Source organism: Schistocerca serialis, chromosome 1 (assembly GCF_023864345.2).
Source record: "Schistocerca serialis cubense isolate TAMUIC-IGC-003099 chromosome 1, iqSchSeri2.2, whole genome shotgun sequence".
Lineage (NCBI taxonomy): Eukaryota > Metazoa > Arthropoda > Insecta > Orthoptera > Acrididae > Schistocerca > Schistocerca serialis.
The window spans coordinates 184,803,446-184,817,527 of NC_064638.1; positions in this window are offsets into that span (position 1 = coordinate 184,803,446).

The window sequence follows — 14,082 nt, forward strand, 5'->3', positions numbered from 1 at the left end:
CCTTACCTCTTTCCCTTACCTCTTTCCCTTACCTCTTTCCCTTACCTCTTTCCCTTACCTCTTTCCCTTACCTCTTTCCCTTACCTCTTTCCCTTACCTCTTTCCCTTACCTCTTTCCCTTACCTCTTTCCCTTACCTCTTTCCCTTACCTCTTTCCCTTACCTCTTTCCCTTACCTCTTTCCCTTACCTCTTTCCCTTACCTCTTTCCCTTACCTCTTTCCCTTACCTCTTTCCCTTACCTCTTTCCCTTACCTCTTTCCCTTACCTCTTTCCCTTACCTCTTTCCCTTACCTCTTTCCCTTACCTCTTTCCCTTACCTCTTTCCCTTACCTCTTTCCCTTACCTCTTTCCCTTACCTCTTTCCCTTACCTCTTTCCCTTACCTCTTTCCCTTACCTCTTTCCCTTACCTCTTTCCCTTACCTCTTTCCCTTACCTCTTTCCCTTACCTCTTTCCCTTACCTCTTTCCCTTACCTCTTTCCCTTACCTCTTTCCCTTACCTCTTTCCCTTACCTCTTTCCCTTACCTCTTTCCCTTACCTCTTTCCCTTACCTCTTTCCCTTACCTCTTTCCCTTACCTCTTTCCCTTACCTCTTTCCCTTACCTCTTTCCCTTACCTCTTTCCCTTACCTCTTTCCCTTACCTCTTTCCCTTACCTCTTTCCCTTACCTCTTTCCCTTACCTCTTTCCCTTACCTCTTTCCCTTACCTCTTTCCCTTACCTCTTTCCCTTACCTCTTTCCCTTACCTCTTTCCCTTACCTCTTTCCCTTACCTCTTTCCCTTACCTCTTTCCCTTACCTCTTTCCCTTACCTCTTTCCCTTACCTCTTTCCCTTACCTCTTTCCCTTACCTCTTTCCCTTACCTCTTTCCCTTACCTCTTTCCCTTACCTCTTTCCCTTACCTCTTTCCCTTACCTCTTCTCTTTACCCTTTTCTCCGCTGCGGCGTTTGAGACCTCTCTTCTTTCCTTTCCCTGTCTTTCTTCCTCCCTGTGCGTGTCTGAAGGCCGACCCACGCACTTCAATGCGTAGCCGGTGGCGGGGTAACGCGTAATTCCCCGCCCCGGGTAGACAGGTAGGACATGTACGTACCCCCTGGTAACGGCCAGGCCCAGGGAGGGGTGATTACCCGAGCTGATACCTTCCGAAAGTGCCGATTGGTCCCTCCGTCCGTTTGTCGGGAGGTGTGACCTGAGGTGTGAACAATCACCTAAGGTAGGAGTGCCCTCAGTGAGGGTCCCCACAAGGGAGGAGCGCGCCATCGGAGGCGCCGGTAATCATTGGGGATACTTTGGCAATGGTTTACTCTTCTTCCACTATGTCTGCTCAAAAGAGTAAGTTCAATGAGTCTCAGCCACAGACAGTTCTTCCATCGTTGCCACAGTTCCTTGTTGTTTCTCGGTCTGACGAAGGTCACGACTTCTCCACGGTCAACCCTTTCATTATTCAGAAAGGTGTCGACGCAATTGCAGGTCCTGTAAAGTCTTGTTCCAGATTACGGAATGGAACCTTGTTGTTATAAACAGTCAGTGCCTTCCAGGCACAAAAATTGCTGCGTACTTCGCTGCTCCACACCTTCCCTGTCCGGGTGGAACCGCACCGTACCTTAAATTCCTCGTCTGGAGTCGTTTCTACACGCTCCCTTGATGGATTCTCTGACGAAGAAATTCAGCACTATCTGTCTGACCAGGGCGTAACGGCTGTACATAGTTATGAAAAGGGTTGACACGAACATCATTCCAACCTGCACTGTCTTCTTGACATTTGACAAAGTTCAACTCCCATCGAAAATCAAAGCAGGCTATGAGATAAGGGCGAACGAAAATTATGTCCCAAAACCTACGCGTTGCTATCGGTGTCAGCGGTTCTATCACACCAGCCAGTCCTGTTCCAATCCGGCCAAATATTACGTGTGGCAAGGATGCCCATGAGGGTGCTTGTCCACCTCCATCCCCTCGCTGCATCAACTGTATGGGTGACCACCCTGCTTCCTCTCGAGATTGCCCCGTTTTTAAAGACGAAAAGCGCAGTCTGGAAATCAGAGTGAAGGAAAAGGTGTTGACCTTTGCTGCTCGAAAATTATTCGCCAGTCGACAGCCCACCGTGCCTCAGACAGGAAAATACAGCACTGTCCTTGCTTCTCCTCGGCCAACAAAGGAGGCGGCCACGCAGACTTGCGACCTCACCTTTAGTGCCACGGTCGTCAGATCGGCCAGCGCAAAGATCGCCCGTTCAACCTCCCCACTTTCGCCTGCCCACTCTATGGCTCACCCTTCATCGGGTTCTGCTAAATCTCGAGCCCAAAAGTCAGACACCTAGACTTCGAAAAAAGAGCATACTCGTGAAGATTTTTTACGTACCCCAACTTCACAACCATCGGTTCCTCGTTCATCTAAACATATTTCCCAGAAGGCTACTAAGAAACCCAGTTCATCTCCTTCTCCGCCAAGGCGTGTCCCATCTACAGCACCACCTGGCGGAAATCGCCCTCGGCCGTCTTCTGTGTCGCCGAGGCGCACTGCAGGCGGCCGATCACTGGTGACAGGAGCTGCTCCTGAACAACCTATAGATCAGGATCTTCTGTCTTCGGCAGAATGCCATTCCATGCTGTCGGTCGCAAGCTCTGAGCAGTCGTTCAGTTGACGGCAACCTTGGTCACATTCCTCCATATCCTGTTTACCCTATGTTCATTATCCACTGGAATATCCGCGGCATTCGAGCCAATCGGGCTGAATTGTCTATCCTCTTACGATCCTACTCGCCGGTCATCCTTTCTCTTCAGGAAACAAAGCTGGGTCGCCATGACGCTTTGTTCTCTCCCATTTTCAGTCGGTCCGATTTGATCTCCCCTCTGTTTAAGGCACTCCAGCACATGGACTCATGATTCTTCTCCATGATACTCTCCATTATCACACAATCCACTTCAACACTTCCTTCCAAGCCGTCGCTGTCCGTCTTTCCCTTTCTGGATATACCTTTTCTCTTTGTACTGATACATTCCATCGTCCACACAAATGGCACGAGCTGATCTCCTTCATCTTCTTGGTCAGCTTCCACCCCCCTATTTGCTGGCTGGGGACTTGAATGCCCACCACCCGCTTTTGGGATCTCTACATCCTTGTCCACGTGGCTCATTATCGCTAGACGTCTTCCACCAAGCGGATCTCATTTCTCAACACTGGGGTCCCTACATTTTTGTCTGCCTCCACGGCAAATTTCTCTCATTAGGACCTTTCGGTCGGTACTTTTGCGCTAGCTCGGCGCTTCGAATGGTTCGCCCTTGATGATACACACTCAAGTGACTACGTCGCATGTGTCATTAGACTGCAGGCTCAACTGCCATATATGCGCCCGCGACGCTGGAACATTGCCCAAGTCGATTGGACACTTTCTTCGTCTCCAGCGACATTCGATGACCGTCACATTTCCAGCGTCGACGATGAGGCCACACATATTACCGACGTTATTCTTACAGCTGCGGAACGTTCAATACCACGCACCTCCGGATTGCCCCGGTGCCCCCCAGTTCGTTGGTGGAACGAGGCGTGCTGTCACGCAATACGTGAGCGGCGACGTGCTCTTCGCGTTTTCCGCCACCATCCTACTTAAGCCAACTGTATCCGCTAAAAGCAGTTCCGTGCACGTTGCCGTCGCGTCATCCGCGATAGCAAAAAGGCGAGCTGGAAATTCTTTACTAGCTCATTTAACACCTTCACTCCCTCGTCGCAAGTTTGGAGTCGAATTCGAGGGTTATCTGGCGCGCCTTTTTTCTCCCCGGTCTCTGGGCTCACTGTCGCGCATGATACATTAGTGGACCCCATCGCAATTCCTAAGTCCTTGGGTCAGCACTTTGCTGAGATTTCGAGCTCTTCAAATTACCCGCCAGCGTTTCTCCCGATGAAACGTCCAGCGGAAGTGCGACCTCTTGCTTTCTCCTCTCAAAATCGCAGAAAGCTGCAATACTGTTCTCTCCATGCTGGAACTACAACATGCACTCTCTTCTTCTCGCTCCTCCGCCCCAGGACCGGATGGTGTCTACGTCCAAATGTAGCTGCATTTATCAACCCATAGTCTGCGTTACCTCCTTCGCCTTTATAATCGAATTTGGACCGACAGTACTTTTCCCAGACGATGGCGGGAAGCTTTCGTCGTTCCTCTTCCGAAACCTGGAAAGGACAAACATCTCGCCCCTAGCTACTGCCCCATTTCTCTCACGAGTAGTGTATGTAAGGTTTTGGAGCGTATGGTGAATTGCCGTTTAGCTTGGTGGCTAGAGTCCCGCAGTCTTTTAACACCTGCCCAATGCGGATTCCGATAGCATTGTTCTTTAGTTGACCATTTTGTTGCTCTCTCCACTTGTATCATGATCAATTTTCTCCCGAAACGCCCAACAGTAGCAATATTTTTTGGTCTGGAGAGAGCATACGATACCTGTTGGAGGAGAGGCATCCCTCGCACACTGTTCTCATGAGGCTTTCGCGGTCGGTTGCCCCTGTTTCTTCGCGAATTAATGGCAGAGCGCACATTTAGGGTGCGGGTGAACACTACTCTCTCCCGCACTTTCTCCCAAGAAAACGGGGTACCCCAGGGCTCCGTGCTGAGTGTTGTACTGTTTGCCATTGCCGTAAATCCAATTATGGATTGTCTCCTTCCTGATGTCTCGGGCTCCCTCTTTGTGGACGATTTTGCGATCTAGTACAGCTCTCAACGGACCAGCTTTCTTGAACGACGTCTTCAGTGATGTCTCGATCGCCTCTACTCTTGGAGCATCGAAACCGGCTTCCGTTTCTCTCCCAGTAAGACCGTTTGTGTTAATTTTTGGCGACGTAAGGAGTTTCTTCCACCCTCCTTACATCTAGGACCTGTCAACCTTCCGTTTTCGGACGTCACTAAATTCTTGGGTCTTATGTTTGACAGGAAACGTGGGAGGACCAGCACAGTTTTCTCTCTTGCGGCTCGCTGTCTGCAATCCCTTAACACCCTCCGTGTCCTGAATGGTACCTCCTGGGGAGCGGACCGAGTGGTCCTTCTCCGCCTCTATCGTGCCTTAGTGCGCTCGAAATTGGACTATGGAAGCATAGTCTACTCCTCTGCTCGGCCGTCTATTCTTCGGCGTCTCGACTCTATCCACCACCGTGGATTACGTTTAGTGTCTGGTGTTTTTACACCAGCCCTGTGGAAAGCCTACATGCTGAGACTGCTGAACCTCCGCTGTCCAGTCGGCGAGCTGTCCTTCTGAGTCGTTATGCTGGCCATCTGTCTTCCATGTCTACTAATCCAGCCCATGACATTTTTTTCGACGCCTCCTTAGATGTAGGGTATGCAGGCCGCCACTCCTCCCCACTACCACCAGGAGTCCGCTTCCGTCAACTGCTCCATTCTTTTTCCTTCCGCTTTCTTAAAACCACCTTGACAACTTGGGGTACAGCACCGCCTCGGCTCCGTCCTTGGGACTGCCTGCTCCGTGACCTTCGTCAGTTTCCCATGGATGGTACCCCTTCATTTGTTTATCGTCGGGCATTTGCTGCTCTATGTGCACAAATGAAGGAAGCCACATTTATTTACACTGATGGCTCTAAAACATCGTTTGGTGTAGGTATTGCCTATATTGTTGGCGACACCTCAAATCGATTTCGGCTTCCCGACCAGTGTTCGGTTTATACTGCGGAGCTCCGCGCTGTTCTCCAGGCTGTCCACTACATCCGCCGTCATCAGCGGATACAGTAAGTTACCTGTTCAGATTCTCTCAGCTCTCTCCTGAGTCTCCAAGCTCTTTATCCTGTGCACCCTCTGGTCCACCGGATTCAGGACTGTCTGCGCTTGCTCCACCTGGGGGGCGTCTCGGTGGCGTTCCTCTGGCTCCTAGGACACGTTGGTATCGATGGAAATGAGACGGCCGATATAGCGGCCAAGGCTGCAGTCTCTCTTCTTCGGCCAGCAATTCGCACGATTCCCTTCGCCGATCTACGGAGCTTACGTCATCGTGTTGTTCTTTTATGGCATGCACATTGGTCGATTGGTTCAAATGGCTCTGAGCACTATGGGACTCAACTGCGGAGGTCATTAGTCCCCTAGAACTTAGAACTAGTTAAACCTAACTAACCTAAGGACATCACAAACATCTACGCCCGAGGCAGGATTCGAACCTGCGACCGTAGCGGTCTTGCGGTTCCAGACTGCAGCGCCTTTAACCGCACGGCCACTTCGGCCGGCCATTGGTCGACACATCCCCATAATAAATTGAGGGACGTGAAAGCTATTCTTCGTGCTTGGACCTCTTCCTCCCGAACGCGTCGTCGGGAGGAAGTAATTTTAACTAGACTCCGGATAGGGCACTGTCTTTTTAGCCATCGACATCCTTTAAGCGGCGATCCTCCCCCACTCCGTCGCCACTGCTCTCAGCTGTGGACGGAAAGACACCTTTTAATTGAGTGCCCCTATTTTACTCCGTTACACGCCCGTCTACAGCTGTCGCCTGATATATCGTCAATTTTAGCAGATGACACGCGCTCGTCCGATCGCGTTCTCGAGTTTATTAGTGCCAGTGAAATGACGTCAGTCATTTGAAGCTTTTTTTTTGGGGACAACCAACCCCTTTCTGTAGTGAAGTTTTAAGCCTTTGGTTTCCATTGTCGGTTTTTACTGTTTCCTAAGTCACAGACCGGGCGCTAATGACCATAGCAGTTTTTTTTAGGGCGCAAAACAGATGGTGAAGTTTGCAAGACAACAACAGTCTGCACGAACAGTTCGACGTCGTTTGCAGCAGCATGGACCATCAGCTTGGAGACCATGGCTGCGGTTACGCTTGACGCTGCATCACAGCCAGGAGCGCCTGCGATGGTGTACTGAACGACGAACCTGGGTGCACGAATGGCAAAACGTCATTTTTCGGATGAATCGTGGTTCTATTTACAGCATCATGATGGTCGCACCCGTGTTTGGCGTCATCTCGGTGAACGCACATTGGATGCGTGTATTCGTCATCGCCATACTAGCGTATCACACGATGTGATGTAATAGGGTGCCATTGGTTACCCGTCTCGGTCACCTCTTGTTTGCATTGGCGGCCCTTTGAACAGCAGACGCTACATTTCAGTTGTGTTACGACCCGTGGCTCTACCCTTCATACGACCCTGCAAAACCCTCCATTTCAGCAGGATAATGCACTACTACATGTTGCAGGTACTGTACGGGCCTTTATGGATACAGAAAATGTTCGACTGCTGCCCTGGCCAGCATGTTCTCCAGATCTCTCACCATTGAAAACGTCTGGTTAATAGTGGCAGAGCAACTGATTCGTCACAATACGCCAGTCACTACTCCTAATGATCTGCGGTATCGTGTTGAAGCTGCGTGGGCAGCTGTACATGTACATGCCATCCAAGCTCTGTATGACTCAATACCCAGAAGTATCAAGGCTATTAGTACCCAGAACCACCACCTCTGGCCGTACTGATTTCTCAGGATCTATACACCCAACGTGCGTGCAAATCTAATCATATATTTGTCCAATGAATACACATCATCTGCATTTCTTCTTGGTGTAGCAATTTTAATGGCCAGTAGTGTATATGCACGTCGTCGCTGTTACTCCATCTCAGTACTCTGTTATCGTGGCATCCGTTCAGCCACTGGCGCCTTCTACGCTAGCACAATTGAGAGTCGGTAAGCTGAAGTTGCTGAACTAGCACTGTCATAATACGGTGATCTCCTCAGCAGGTATGCATGCTGCGATTTCTCTGCCATGCGTTGCCACCCATCGTTTGCGTCCTTCTTCGATGATTCCTTTTATCCCCAGTATGGGGTGCATCCCTCTACTCCGATACCTCCTCGGTTTGGCTTTCTGCTATTGCTCCGACGGCTTAGCTTGAAGGTATCTGCAAGTTTCTCGGTGGGTGGCTCTCTGGCTTACCGTGGTGTCGGTAGCGCCTTCGTCATTGGCACAGACGTCTTTTCGACATAGGCCTCCGTCGCACTCCTCAGTATGAAGATCAGAGCACCTTGCCTTATATTTGGCCACGCAGTACGTCAGGCGTCATAGGCTTTGTAATTGTCATCTGCTCCAACACTCTGCTTTTCAGTGAATCACTCTCCAACTCGTAGTAAGTTTCTAAGCTCAGTGGGAGGATGAATGAAAATTCTTGCAGCAGCATACATTGAGCACATCATAGCAGTTGGTTTGTCTGACACCAAACGTAAGAATAACAGTTACGTAGTATGTCCCTGATGCAGGGAGACGCAAACAGAATACACTGCTTAATAACACATTACTTAATATTGTCAATTGAAGGTGTGAAAAATTATTTTGTTAGCTCAAAAGGGTCGCAACATGAGATTCTTGTACTTCGTTACACAAGTCTGTAAGGCCTCCATTAAGCAATATGAATAGTTTGAGCAAGAGGAGGATTCCCTTGCAACATAATTCTGTATGACTTGATACAGAAACAGCTTATTTTGCTTCTGTGTAGTGACAGTTCAGACTCTGATACGGAGTATTTTCGACGTAAGTTTGTTTATTTATTTACACGTCAACGAACGTAGGATCAAATGGAGGAGCAAATCTCAAAGGTCATGGAACGTGTCAGTACATGAAATTACAACATAATAGTATTAACACATAAAAATAAACTTATGGCCAGACTTTTCAGGTTCATGAACGTTTAAGTAAACGATATCAGCAGTACAATAAGAATCAGCTTAAATTTTCAAGGAACTCCTCGACAGAATAGGAGTGACCCATGAGGAAACTCTTCAGATTAGCTTTGAAAGCGCGTGTATTACTGCTAAGGTTTTTGAATTCCAGTGGCAGCTTATTGAAAATGGATGTAGCAGTATACTGCACACTTTTTGCACAAGAATTAAGGAAATCCGATCCAAAGGGAGGTTTGGTTTCTACAGAGTATTAAGAGTGAAACCTGCTTATTCCTGGGAACAAACTAATATTGGTAACAAGAAAAGACAATGAGTGTACATATTGAGATGCCAATGTCATAATACCCAGACTCGTGAACAGAGGTCGACAAGAGGTTCGTGAACTCTCACCACTTTTTGCCCAAACCGCCCATTTCTGAGCCAAAAATATCTTTCTAGAATGGGAAATTACCCCAAAACATAATACCATACGACATCAGTGAATGAAAATAAGCGAAGTACAGTTATTTACGTGTCGAAGTTTCACTTTTGATACCGTTCGAAGAGTAAAAATGGCAGTATTAAGTCTTTGAACAAGATCCTGAACGTGGGGTTTCCACGATAGCTTATTATTATTTGAACACCTAGAAATTAGAACTGTTCAGTTTCACTAATCCTATGCCCATTCTGTGAGATTAAAACGTCAGGTTTTGTTGAATTGTGTTAGAAACTGTAAAAACTCAGTGCTACTGTGATTTAACGTTAATTTTCTACAAGCCAATGAAATGAGGTCATGTACTGCAGCTCACTGTTCGTAATTTGATGAATTTCACGTTCCCATCGTATTGCGGAGTATACGTGAATTCATTGGAACGTGGCATTGCCAACTCTCTCAATTGCTGGTTGAGTGTGATGTTCACTCTTCATTTTAATGATTATCTCTACCCAGCATAGTTAAGTTGGTTCGGATCATTAGCATACATCGGAGATGGAGGACCCAGGACATGTATTGTCACCCCACTATATCATCGGTATTACTGACTCGCTACACCGGTTCGTGAGACCCAGTATCAGTTTTGTGCTTCCATTTTAACGGCTTCCAGGGCCAACGCACATTTAATTTTAAATATTCCACATAAATATTGACTTAATTTAAAAATGAAATGGTAATCATAAACTATTCACAAATGTAATATTACGTCACAGATTCCTAACAAAAAGACATTAGTAAGGAACAAAGCAATTGGTGTAACACGAGCGGTGCTGCCGCAAGACATCCGCGCAATATTCGCGAACTTAGACTCCCACGTATGTTGGCAGTCGCGAAGCTCTAAGAAACCTAATCTCGCTACCTCACATCAAAACAAAAATGAAAACACAAACATTTTATCCCTTCCTACATATTCGCTTTTCAGCATCAAACATGACGTTTTAATTTATTACTTCCTTACTACTATTACTTAATATATTCAAGCATTTCGCAGACATTATCGGCACATATCACAGAACACGCCTACAAACATAGGTCAATGTACGACACATATATACACACACATAATCAGGATAATTTGCACTCAGTTCCACGCAAATGCTCGGGTTTTAGCATATCCATGTTTGTGATCTATGTATATGTATCAGAGTGCAAATTACCCAGACTCCGTTCATCCACTGTTTCATACTGAGAGAACTTACTGGCGGCAAACTGGGATCATGATTTCAAACGCTTACAATTTTTATTTCTAGCTTAGATGTTTACGGTCACAAATGTAATTAATCTTACCTGCAAAGCACTCGAAAGATAGCTGTTCGAAAAATTAGTTAGATTATTTAAAGAATCAGGGGTTTATCTGTTATTTTTTAATGGGTTACTGTTTCATTCAGAAGTTCTTCTAAACATTCCATATTGGGCCTTCTTTGATAATACTTTCAGTATCAGCTTCCACTCTAACATATCTCTGCCTAGTAAAACATCAGTTCATGTGGTATTATAGCACATACCTGCTGCCATGTTGCTCTTCTCTGGCTGTTCGCCTTTTTAGTTAAAATGGGCTAACATAGTAACTACTTCACTTCCTTCACTTCTCGTCTTACGACAAAAAATTGGTGTCCAAACACTACTGGTTTCGGTCTACATTGACGGTCTTCAGATCCACAGGAATGTCGCTTCATATTCAAAGCGCACAAATCCACTTGTACGTGAGTAATACTTTGAACTATGGAGTATTTTATTGCTTTAAGATGTTGACAATCCGCTTGTGTATTAGTGTTTCTTCCATACTTCGCTGCCGATCTGAAGAACATAAAAAACGAAAGAGGTTGTCTCACGACAAACATTTGTGACCATAGATGGGAACTAAAGGAAATTGTAACTGTTTTGGGGACACGGATAAATTCATGACCTTTTCACAGCTTGTGATACTTCTTCTAATGTAGACTTTTAGGTAAATGTCAGTCTGAATTTCTGTATACTTTAATACAATTACAATCGATAAAGACAGCTATAGAACGGATATTGTAAAGTGGACGATTTTTTCACTTTGTTTTATCTTTTATAACCTGATACAAAATTCATCCGTCTGTTGGAGTTGTTGATGGAATGTTAATTTGTGATTTGCTTGGAGGATTACTGAACAAAGGAACAAAAATCCTATTTCACATCGAGAGGAAATCTTTAAAACAACTGTTAAATAAATTTATCGGATTACTGCTACTTTCAGTTGTCATTTGAATATCCTGTCGTTGAAATGTACCACAACCATTTATCACAACTGAAATTTTTAAGCTAGTGTTAAATGTTGCATGCATTGTAAACGATTCTTCTATAGATAAACTATGACATTGCATTATCTGACTGAACTGTAACAAACTGACTGGTGGAGATATTTATGTCTCTGGTATTGATGTAATGATGTGGACAAACTTCTAAAATTTCATGTAGAGCGTACAATTGTTTTCTACCGATCATGTAATGCACAGTTGGCATTGTTGCATTTCACAAAATTAAACAATATTTTTATGATATTCTTATTTGTCACTTGTGCCTGAAATGCACTAAACCGTCCCTATTCCTTAAATACATGTTCACTTTTAGCATGTAAGATGCATGTTTATTTATACCATACTTCTCGTTAAGTTAACCAATAATTGTACTTATGGATCAGTGGTGGAGATAGGTTTGTTGCAGATAATACTAAAATTTAGATCATTCATACCTAGCTGACATGTCTGCTGTTATGTGCATTACAACTGGGACAAGTAATTTGATAAATTCAGTCGTCCTTAAATTCCATCTCGTCCTTAGAGTACTATAATGTGTATTTTATAATGTTGATGTACTACGTGCTTCTTGGAAATCTTCAGAAATACTTCTGATGGAAATGTACACATATTGGTTCAGTTTATTCGTAAATGTTGTACAAATTCATGTAATTGTGTTTAAACGTTTTTAATGCAACAGATATTACGAATATTGTATTTTGGAGTTTGAGTCAAATCTTAATCATTGGCATACCAACAAACTATGTAATTTGCATGGGCATATATTGATAGACTTGCATATTGTATTACAGTGTGCCTTTGGCTGTAGTTACAGTAGCTGAATAAGAATTAATTTTGTATTTTGGTGTAACGGGTAGACGACTTATTGTTAACACACATGATAGTCATACAGTGCAAGGACAGAATCTACGTCCTTCATGCAACTACATATGGATCTTCCACATATTGTAATGCACTTTCGTCTGTATTTCGTACAGAACATACTGTTATGCAGTTATGGCTTTACATGTGAATTTGATTTGGTTTTATGGACAACATCTCGTGCTACACGGTGCCCAGTGTTAATTAAATAACGATTGAGAATTTAAGGCGAGAAGAAGAGCCTATCTTCATTACGTCTGAGTTTCCAGCGACAAAATGTCACACATTAGAATTGTATGTTAATGCTTTTTAAGGCGCTTGATTATGTCGTAGTAAAAGTTGCCCAATAGTGCAATCAATACAAGGTATACAAAGTCTGAAACTATGTTTATTTTTTAAAAAAAATATTTGCATGCTGTAGATGCATAACAAAATACCATGAAACTTGGTAAATTGTTGATGAAATTCTTAGCCAAGATAGTGTAGGTACATTCGAGAATGTGTTACTAAACTTGTAAATATGACTGTTAGCTTTTAAACTTCGTCAATGTTGCGGAACTGCAATTTTTATCTTAGTACTATCGAAACGCACGAACTTGGAGAAGGCTACTTTCTGTAGTACAACCTGTGAACATGGTTTAAGATTTTTCCGTTCTTAATGAAACAACTGACCTTAACATATTTATTATTCTAACGCAGTGACGGTACATTTCTCCACAAAACGTGTTTCAACTGAAGACAACTCACTTGTACAATCTCCCAACTTTTAATGTCTGTCGAGAAGCATCATAAGAAATCACACATCGCATTTTCAAGAGATATGTATTTAATCTACTATTCTAGCAAAGATTGTTAAGCTTTTCAAAGAATTAACATTTATGTGAGGAATATTATTTTTGTATTATGACCAGATCAAACTTAATGTATATTTCCTTCAGCTGCAAGTTTGTAACTGAATTACCTTTTTTCTTTAGTTAAGATTTACACTACATGTAGCTTCGACGTTTAAAGTCCTTCATGTTTACACAACCAAATACAAAAACCATGTAGAACGACTGTGTAATATCGGTGTATTTTTTTAAAAAATCACGTTTATGGAACATAAGTGCTGTTATAGTGATAAAACCACGTTATCTATGCACCATCATAAAAACACTGTCAGTTACAGAAGCAATGCTACACGTCGTGGACGATTGTAGCCTAATCCGTTATACGCCAGTATTTCTTTCCTTTTACAAATCTTTGATTTATGTATTAGCTTACTTGTAGTCGAGTATATGAAGCTCTTTCGGAAAGTGGTCAAACTTTGTTCTTGCTTACCTTTCCGATTTCTGTTGTCTTTCCTGTCGGCCTCCCTTGGCCAACTCTTGCTTTTTCGACCCCGACGGTATTAGGTTGCGAGGCCTGAGGGTGTCATTAATTTTCGTCCTGTGTCCTTACCTTCGGTGGGGAAGCAGCGTTGGGAGTACTCTTCAGGTAGGGTGGAGCCAGCCCTGCAAGGGGTGCAAGCTGATCAGAGGAAGCCTAGATTTGGAAGCTGGGGTCTATATGCTATGACCAGTAACGTATCCATGCAAGAATCTCTATACATGCACTGAAGCCCGAAAACAAGTCTCCGAATATAAAGTCTGAGGAAAATATTGTGGAGTCAGTACAGACCATAATCTGTGTGTAGACATAAGTGGGAGTACGGTGACACACTCAGGTGAACTCAAAAAAGGAACAAAATGTGACATGCAACGACTGATCATTGTGAGGAAATCTCTATCCATTCCACCTGCTTCACTTTCTCGCAGTTGCAGACAGTTCACT